The 9,584-nt window shown below is 42.3% G+C and overlaps 1 non-coding gene across 1 annotated transcript; it reads right to left on the bottom strand.

The window, feature by feature from the left end:
• Positions 1 to 1,078: 1,078 nt before the first annotated feature.
• Positions 1,079 to 1,185, bottom strand: LOC141698961 (small nucleolar RNA R71). The gene has a single exon (XR_012565455.1). It is a non-coding gene; the product is annotated as a small nucleolar RNA R71 (small nucleolar RNA).
• Between the last annotated feature and the right edge of the window lie 8,399 nt (positions 1,186 to 9,584).

Genomic DNA, 9,584 nt, shown 5'->3' with positions numbered 1-9,584 from the left:
TGAAAAGCCGAGAGCAAGATGATGAGAATGAAATGATTTTGTGTTTTTTGATTTGTTTGGCTTAGCTTGGTTGTTTTTTGTTTTGTTTTTGGTTAATTACCTTAATAACCTTATATTTGTGTGGTTATAAACCAACCACACCTCCTCCTTCCCTATGTCATGCTTACATCACATTTCTATGTCATCCTCCCTTCCTTGTCCTCTTCTCATTGGTTGGGTGACATCACTTCCTCTAATCCCTTTGCTTAACTTCCTAATTGTTTGCCTAATGACCGCTGATCTGTTATACGGTTCGCTTAACTTTCGTTTTCGTTTATCGTTTGAAGGATCATACCCGGGATCTTATTACTTAAGTTCCCTTAACCGTTCTCATTACATTATATTCCTTTTTATGATCCTCTCTTATAATCCTTTAATTTAAATCCTTTTTATCCTGTTACCTTTTTCTCAATTCTTTCCGTATCTAGTGGATTTCCGGGAAAAATCAAAGTGTTCGGATTTGGATTCTGACGATCTTTACATACACTTATATCCCATATAAAGTACTAATAAAATCTCAGAATATCCATATCAGAACCCCTACATAGTGTGGCATGAAAAGTTTTCTCATTCAGCAAAAACACTATTCATAAGGGTTTCAAAAATTTCCAAAAATTGGGGTTATTACAAGAAAGAACCAGTAAACATGGGAGATCGTATTGTTCAAGCTGATCCAGCTCTTATGGATTTTTCTCGGCCTAAAATTGATGACATTCAGTCAAGCATCCTTCATCCGACTATTCAAGCTAACACCTTTGAAATCAAACTGGGCACTATTCAGATGGTGCAGAATTCTGTTTCTTTTGGAGGAGCGGCAACTGAAGACCCCAACATGCACATAAGGAATTTTGTCGAGATCTGCAGCACTTTTAAGTATAATGGCGTGACTGATGAGGCTATCAAGTTGAGGCTTTTCCCATTCTCACTGAGGGATAAGGCTAAAGACTGGTTACATTCTGAACCAGCTGGGTCCATCACTACGTGGCAAGATCTTGCGTAAAAGTTTCTGGTGAAGTTTTATCCAATGGCAAAGACTGCTGCTATGAGGAGTGCTCTTACTCAGTTTGCGCAACAACCTACAGAATCTATGTGCGAGGCTTGGGAACGCTACAAGGAAATGTTGAGAAAATGTCCACATCATGGAATGCCGGATTGGATGGTAATCACTGGTTTTTATAATGGTTTGGGGGCCCAATCTCGGCCCATGCTCGATGCAGCAACTGGAGGCGCCTTATGGGCTAAAAGCTATACTGAGGCGTATAATCTTATCGAGACGATGGCTGCAAATGAGCATCAAAACCCAACTCAGAGGATGACGTCAGGCAAGGTAGCAGGTATTCTGGAAGTTGATGCAGCCACCGCTATTGCAGCCCAGCTCCAAGCGCTATCAATGAAGGTTGATTCTTTGGCTACGTATGGAGTTAATCAAATAGCTATGGTTTGTGAGCTTTGTGCAGGTTCTCATGCTACGGATCAGTGTTCTCTTGTCAACGAATCTGTTCAGTATGTGAATAATTATCAGCGACAACAGCAGCCTGTGCCAGCGACCTATCATCCTAACAACAGAAATCATCTAAATTTCAGCTGGGGGAATAATCAAAATGCTATTCAGCCAACATATCAGCAAGGAGTAAGTAAACAGTTTAACCCACCTGGATTTCAGCAACCACAGCAGTATGCTACAAGGCAATCATATCCTCAACAGGGAAGTACAGCTGCACCTACTAGTGCTGATTTTGAGGAACTTAAGCTGTTGTGCAAGAGTCAGGCGGTTTCTATCAAGACCTTGGAAAATCAAATCGGTCAATTAGCCAATGCAGTGCTCAATCGTCAACCTGGCACTCTTCCCAGTGACACGGAAGTACCAGGCAGGAAGGAAGCTAAAGAGCAAGTCAAGGCTATTACCTTAAGGTCTGGAAAAGTAGCTGATGCTGAAAAGGCAAAAGAAGTCGAAGCTGAAGTTAGAGATGAAGAATTTAAGCAAAAGGAGAAAGCGGCGAAACCAAGGAAGACTACTGTTGAACACACTCTGCCTGAGGCTAATACAGGGGAGAAACAGCTCTATCCTCCACCACCTTTTCCTAAGAGATTGCAGCAACAAAAGCTGGATAGACAGTTCGGGAAGTTTCTGGAGGTGTTCAAGAAACTTCACATCAATATACCTTTCGCTGAGGCTCTGGAACAAATGCCTAGTTATGCGAAGTTTATGAAGACTATTCTTTCAAGGAAGGTGAAACTGGATGACCTTGAAATCGTTGCTCTCACGGAAGAATGCAGTGCGGTTCTGCAACAAAAGTTACCACCAAAACTGAAAGATCCAGGAAGCTTCACCATTCCTTGCACCATTGGCAATCTAACTTTTGACAAGTGCCTTTGTGATTTGGGAGCAAGCATTAATCTGATGCCGTTGTCGATCTTTAAAAAGCTGGATCTGCCTGATCCAAAACCCATATACATGTCGCTACAATTGGCGGACCGTTCCATTACTTACCAAAGGGGCATAGTTGAGGATGTACTCGTCAAGGTGGATAAGCTCTTCTTTCCTGCAGATTTTGTTATCCTGGATTTTGAGGAAGATAAGAAGATTCCCATAATCTTGGGGAGGCCTTTCTTGGCTACTGGCCGTACCTTGATAGATGTGCAAAAAGGGGAACTTACTATGCGGGTCCAAGATCAGGATGTGACCTTCAACGTATTCAAGGCAATGAAATTCCCTACAGAAGATGAGGAGTGCTTAAAAGTGGATGTGATTGATTCTGCGGTTACTTCAGAACTCGATCACATGCTAATGTCTGATGCATTGGAAAAGGCCTTAGTGGGGGAATTTGACAGTGATGATGAAGATAGCAACGAGCAATTACAATATCTGAACGCTTCTCCCTGGAAGCAAAAGCTGGATATACCATTTGAATCTCTTGGTACTTCTGACCTCAAGAACGCTGAAGGGAAGCTCAAACCATCAATATAGGAAGCGCCTACCTTAGAGCTCAAACCATTACCTGAACACTTGAGGTATGCTTTTTTAGGTGATTCATCTACGTTACCTGTTATTATTTCAGCTGACCTTTCAGGTAGTGAGGAAGACAAGCTCTTAAGGATTTTGAGAGAATTCAAATCGGCTATAGGATGGACCATAGCAGACATCAAGGGGATAAGTCCTTCATATTGTATGCATAAAATTCTGCTAGAGGAAGGAAGTAAGCCAACTGTGGAACAGCAGCGAAGACTGAACCTGATCATGAAGGAGGTGGTGAAGAAAGAAATCCTGAAATGGCTAGATGCAGGCATCATTTATCCTATTTCTGACAGCTCGTGGGTGAGCCCCGTGTAATGTGTACCTAAGAAAGGAGGTATCACGGTGGTCGCAAATGAAAAGAATGAGCTCATCCCTACTCGAACAGTTACAGGATGGAGAGTATGCATGGATTATAGGAAATTGAACAAAGCCACAAGAAAGGATCACTTTCCTCTTCCATTTATTGATCAAATGCTTGACAGATTGGCGGGACATGAGTATTTTTGTCTTCTGGATGGTTATTCCGGGTATAATCAGATTTGTATTGCACCAGAGGATCAGGAAAAGACTACCTTCACTTGTCCATTTGGTATATTTGCTTTTCTTAGAGTTTCGTTTGGGTTATGTGGCGCCCCGGCCACCTTTCAGAGATGTATGATGGCTATATTCTCTGACATGATTGGAAATAACGTCGAAGTGTTCATGGATGATTTCTCCGTCTTTGGACACTCATATGATGAATGTTTAAATAATCTGCGCGCCGTACTCAAAAGATGCGTGGAAACTAATTTGGTGCTTAATTGGGAGAAATGTCATTTTATGGTGCGTGAAGGCATTATCCTTGGGCATAAGGTCTCTAGCAAAGGTCTGGAGGTGGACAAGGCCAAGGTGGGAGTCATTGAAAATCTTCCCCCACCTAATTCGGTGAAAGGAATCCGTAGTTTTCTCGGTCATGCGGGTTTTTATCGGCGATTCATCAAGGACTTTTCAAAGATATCTAAGCCGTTGTGCAATTTACTTGAGAAAGATGTGCCTTTCAAATTTGATGATGAATGTTTGGCAGCATTCGAGACTCTCAAGGAGAGTTTGATCACGGCACCAGTTATTACAGCACCAGATTGGACAGAACCGTTTGAGATGATGTGTGATGCGAGTGATTATGCGGTAGGTGCAGTTCTGGGATAGCGCAAGAAAAATCTCTTCCATGTGGTCTACTATGCGAGTAAGACTTTAAATGGGGCCCAATTGAACTACACCACTACTGAGAAGGAGCTTTTGGCTATATTCTTTGGCTTTGAGAAATTTTGATCTTATCTGCTTGGTACGAAAGTGACAGTATTCACTGATCATGCAGCTATTCGCTATCTGGTTTCTAAGAAGGATTCGAAGCCGAGACTCATTTGTTGGGTGCTTTTACTTCAAGAATTTGAGTTAGAGATCAAAGATAGAAAAGGTACTGAGAATCAAGTAGCTGACCATCTCTCTAGGTTGGAGAATCCCGATTCTACTTCACAAGATAGGACGTTAATCAATGAATCTTTTCCGGATGAGCAGTTGTTTGCAATTCAGGAGGAAGAACCATGGTTTGCAGATATTGTAAACTATCTTGTCAGCAATATAATGCCTCCTAATTTGACATCCGCGCAAAAGAAGAAGTTTCTGCATGAGGTGAAGTGGTATATGTGGGATGAACCATATTTGTTTAGACAGGGAGCTGACCAGATCATCAGGAGATGTATCCCGTTCTGTGAGACGGAGGGGATATTACGAGACTGCCATTCCACGGTTTATGGTGGATACTATGGAGGTGAGAAGACGGCAGCTCGTATTCTGCAAGCAGGTTTTTTCTGGCCTACTTTGTTCAAGGATGCTCATCAGTTTGTTTTAAGGTGTGATCGTTGCCAAAGAGTGGGAAATTTGTCAAGGAAGGATGAGATGCCATTAAATGTGATGCTTGAAGTCGAGGTCGTTGATGTATGGGGAATCAATTTCATGGGGCCTTTTATCTCATCTTGCAATAATCAGTACATCTTGCTGGCAGTCGATTATGTCTCAAAATGGGTCGAAGTTAAAGCTTTACCGACAAATGATGCAAAGGCAGTGCTAAATTTTCTTCATAAGCAAATTTTCACAAGGTTTGGAACACCTCGGGTAATCATAAGTGATGAAGGATCACATTTTTGCAACCGTAAGTTCACTTCTATGATGCAGCGTTATAATGTGAATCATCGAGTAGCTACTGCCTATCATCCGCAAACAAATGGTCAAGCGGAAGTGTCTAACAGAGAGATAAAGCGCATTCTAGAGAAGGTTGTTTGTCCGTCAAGGAAGGATTGGTCTTTAAAGCTCGATGAAGCTGTTTGGGCTTACAGAACAGCATACAAAACTCCACTTGGGATGTCACCGTTTCAGTTGGTGTACGGTAAGGGATGTCATCTACCGGCGGAGCTTGAGCATAAGGCCTACTGGGCATTGAAGAAATTGAACCTGGATTTAGATGCAGCTGGTAAGAAAAGAATGCTTCAGCTTAATGAACTTGATGAATTTCGACTTCAAGCGTACGAGAATAACAAAATGTATAAGGAAAAGGTGAAGAGGTGGCACGATAGGAAGCTACATCCTAAGTTATTTGTGCCAGGGCAACAAGTTCTGTTATTTAACTCTCGGCTCCGACTTTTTCCTGGGAAGTTGAAATCAAGGTGGTCTGGACCTTTTATTGTCAAAACTGTGTTTCCACATGGAGCAGTGGAAATTTTTGAGAATGATTCGGACCAAGCATTCAAGGTTAACGGTCAGCGGTTGAAATACTACTATGGGGACATGGCAAACCGAGAGGTGGTTAGTGCCATTTTGTTGACTACTTGAGAAAGGTACGGAACGTCAAGCTAATGACGAAAAAGAAGCGCTGCATGGGAGGCAACCCATGAATTGTTGTTACAGGAACCCTTAGAAGTTAATAACCTATCCAAAAACACAAAAAAATCAGAAAACAGGGGCTGGAAAAAAAAAATTCCAGAGACCCTCTGCGCGCCTGCGCAGCTATGCTGAGCGGCCGCGCAGCTTGCTGCGCGCCCGCGCAGAAATACTGAGCGGCCGCGCAGGGGTCGAGTTCCAGAAAATTTTTATTAGTTCAGAAAAAAAAAAAAAAAAAACAAAAACACAAAAACCCATTACAGCCCATAAACCCACGAATTCTTTTCCCATTACCCTATGATTTTATCCCTCAACCCCACTCCTAATCTAATTTAACCTACTCCACACCCTATATATACATACACCTATCCTACATATCTCCCACAACTTCCTACACTTAAACCCTCTCATAAACATCAAAAATCAGTTCTTACACACTTTTATTCACAAATCCATGGCACCCAAGAGAGCACGCACTATTGACAGCAGCAGCACAGTTCCTACTGCTGATTCATCAAGGGGTACTGCTGCAAGGCCTCGGTTAACTGACAGAGCTGCGGAGGAGGAGTACACTAGGCTGTTGGGGAAGCCGATTCTGAAAGAGAGGGGGTTTTTACCATCAGGGAGGGATGGTGAGTTGTTGCCCATGATTGCAGAGAAGGGGTGGATAGCTTTTTGTGAGTCACCTGAAGCAGTACCGATGAGTGTTGTTCGCGAGTTCTATGCGAATGCGAAGGCTGAAAAGAATGGGTTTTCTGTAGTTCGTGGGCTGACGGTTGATTATCATCCTGCGGCGATTCGCCGTGTGATTGGACAGCGAGAGAGGAAGCCCGAGGAGGAGAAATGGAATGAAAAGACTGCTGAGGACTTTGACTTGGAATTGATTTGTGCGACTCTATGTCGACCGGGCACAGTTTGGAACCGCAGTCCAGCCAATAATGAGTATCGTCACTTTCCGGCGATCGCCATGAACAGGTATGCCCGTGCATGGAATGCATTTATATGTGCTAATATTTTGCCTTCTTCACATGCACACGAGGTCACAGTTGAGAGAGCACAGTTGTTGTGGGGAATTCTGAATGAGGAATACTATGTGGACCTTGATGAGTTTATCTACCAAGGAATTCTGAAGTTTTTAAGGGGAGCAAAGCATATGAACATCCCTTATGCATCCACGATTACAAAGCTATGCCGAGCAGTAGGAGTGAACTGGCCGGCTCATGAGCAGTTGCAGTTGCCAGCAGCTCCGATAGATTCTGGCACTCTGAATGGGATGCAGGAGTGGACCGGTGGTGAGCCAGAGGAGCATGGGCTGGGTTATCGTCTTCCAGGAGGGCGTCGAGCATGAGGTGCTACTATGGCCAGGCCAGGGCGTGGTGAGGCTAGTTCTTCGAGAGCTCAGGAGGGTGCTGGGATGGGTGATGCCCACTATAGGAGGCTTTCACGGCGGATGGATGCCATGTATGAGACGCAGAGCAGGTTTGCTCAGGAGCTCACCCTTGCGTTAGGGACTGCTTTTCGAGGCCTTGGAGCTGATATCCAGTGGCCAGTTTTTGGTGAGGACTCTGCATACCCGCCGCCTGATACTCCACCCACTGAGGGTGATGATGATGATAACTCCGAGTAGGTATACCCTGTATTCCTTTCTACTACCTTCACTAGGGACAGTGAAGATTTTAAGTTTGGGGGTGGTAGTTAAGGAATATTTTGTGTGTGTCATATAGCTGCATATTCATGATAGTTAGTTCATATAGTTGCATAATTTTTGCCATATAGTTTTTTTTATATAGCTTTATTTGTTTGTCATATCATATAGCTCATGCATATACCATGATCCCTTTTGCAATGATTTATCGACTGATTTGTGATATTGATGAGAGTGTAGTGATAACATTAAAGTGATATTAAGTTGTGTAGGTTGATATGCATGCTAGAAGCACTTGTATTTTCACTAAGTCTTAGAGAATGCTTAAGGGCTAGATTGTTGTTATAATCTGATTATTTTCGAGGATAATCTATTTATTATGCTTAGAATTTGATAATAGGTTCTTAGTGGTAAGGGCATGAAAAAGAAAAAAAATGGAGTAAAAATGGAATTTGTTGCTAGTTGTGGCTAGGCGTCAAATGGCTAGTAGCCGGCTCGCATGTTATGCGAGTAGTCTAGGGTTGAGCAAGATGGAGCGAAACGCACTTGCTCAGAGAAAAAAAAAATTGCATAATTGATCAAGAGTGGGCTCTTTGGTATTTGAGTTATTAAGTTCTTAGGGGACTTTGTGCCTAGTGACCTAAGGCTTTTAGAGTCTGGGATCCGCTAACCTAACGCTCGTTACATGGATACCATTGTATAAGTCTTTTGTGGACCTCACTCATTGCACGGTCAAATAAGCATTTGAGTTGTAAATAAAAAGCACGATTCCGTAGTAAGCTCCAGAGTTCTTGTAGTGTTGTATATCACTTTGTGCCTAGAATTTTTATTCTTTGTATAATCGTAGGATTGCCTTGAGGATAGTCTAGTCATAGTAATTGGTCTAGTTCCGAAGCATATCTGTTAAGCATTTGCACACACCACATTTCTGGTTGTATGTCTGTTTGCATGAGTTTATTGATCTTTAGTGTCTAACTGCATTCGTTGAGACGTGGCAATTTGGTTGGTTAATTGTAGTAAGGGGGATCGTTGCATTTTCATATAGATTGCATTCATGCATATTTTTATTTGTTTTTGAGTCTGTGACGCTTGAGGACAAGCATCGATTTAAGTTTGGGGGTGTGATAAGTGGCATTTTATACCACTTAGAACGTCTTAAAATGGCTTAAATTGGTGTCTTAAAATCAAGTATTTTGTGTATTTGATGCGTTTTTCTAGTGTTTATGCATTTTAGGGTATTAGTTGCATTTCAGAGGAGGAATCATCAAGAATAAGCCTTGGCATGTGTTCACCATTGCGAGAGGAAAAGAACGGGCAGATTACGGCGAAGAAACGGAGCAAACCTGAAATTTTTCCAGTAGGGTCCTGCGCGCCCGCGCAGCAATGCTGAGCGGCCGCGCAGCAACCTGCGTGCCCGCGCAGAAATGCTGAGCGGCCGCGCAGGGTCGGGGAAAAAAGGTATATTATTTTAGACTTCTACTTCTGTTTGGCTTCCAACTTCTATGTAATCTGAGTTTTATGGGACTATTATATAGGTAGATTTGAGACGTTTTTCACGGAGAATTAAGAGGAGATTATGTTTTAGATTGTGTTTTGCAAGAAGCGAAGAAGATAAGGAAGAAGACTGATTTAGCACACAGCAACGAAGAGGAAGCATATATTCTTGTGATTCTTGTTTCGTTGTAACGTTGGATGCTAGTTTTCTTGCTTTGACTTATTTACTCTTGTGACGTACTTTGTTTTAATATAATCAGTTTAGTTATTATTTTCTTGTGTTTGTTTATCATGATTTCATATGAACCCATGATGGCGATAAGTTCTATTATGGGCTAATCGTGATCATGGGGTTGCAACGGATTTATTATGGAATTCTTTAGTTAATTGATTAATACTTTAGTATGTGATGATTGAGTGATATCTAGTATTGGTTGTGCGTATTCGTCTTATGTGCGTCGCGAACATATAAGATAG

The sequence above is a fragment of the Apium graveolens genome, chromosome 11, assembly GCF_009905375.1.
Source record: "Apium graveolens cultivar Ventura chromosome 11, ASM990537v1, whole genome shotgun sequence".
Taxonomy (NCBI): domain Eukaryota; kingdom Viridiplantae; phylum Streptophyta; class Magnoliopsida; order Apiales; family Apiaceae; genus Apium; species Apium graveolens.
The sequence above is the reverse complement of the archived record's forward strand: the minus strand, read 5'-3'. Positions and strand labels throughout refer to the sequence as shown.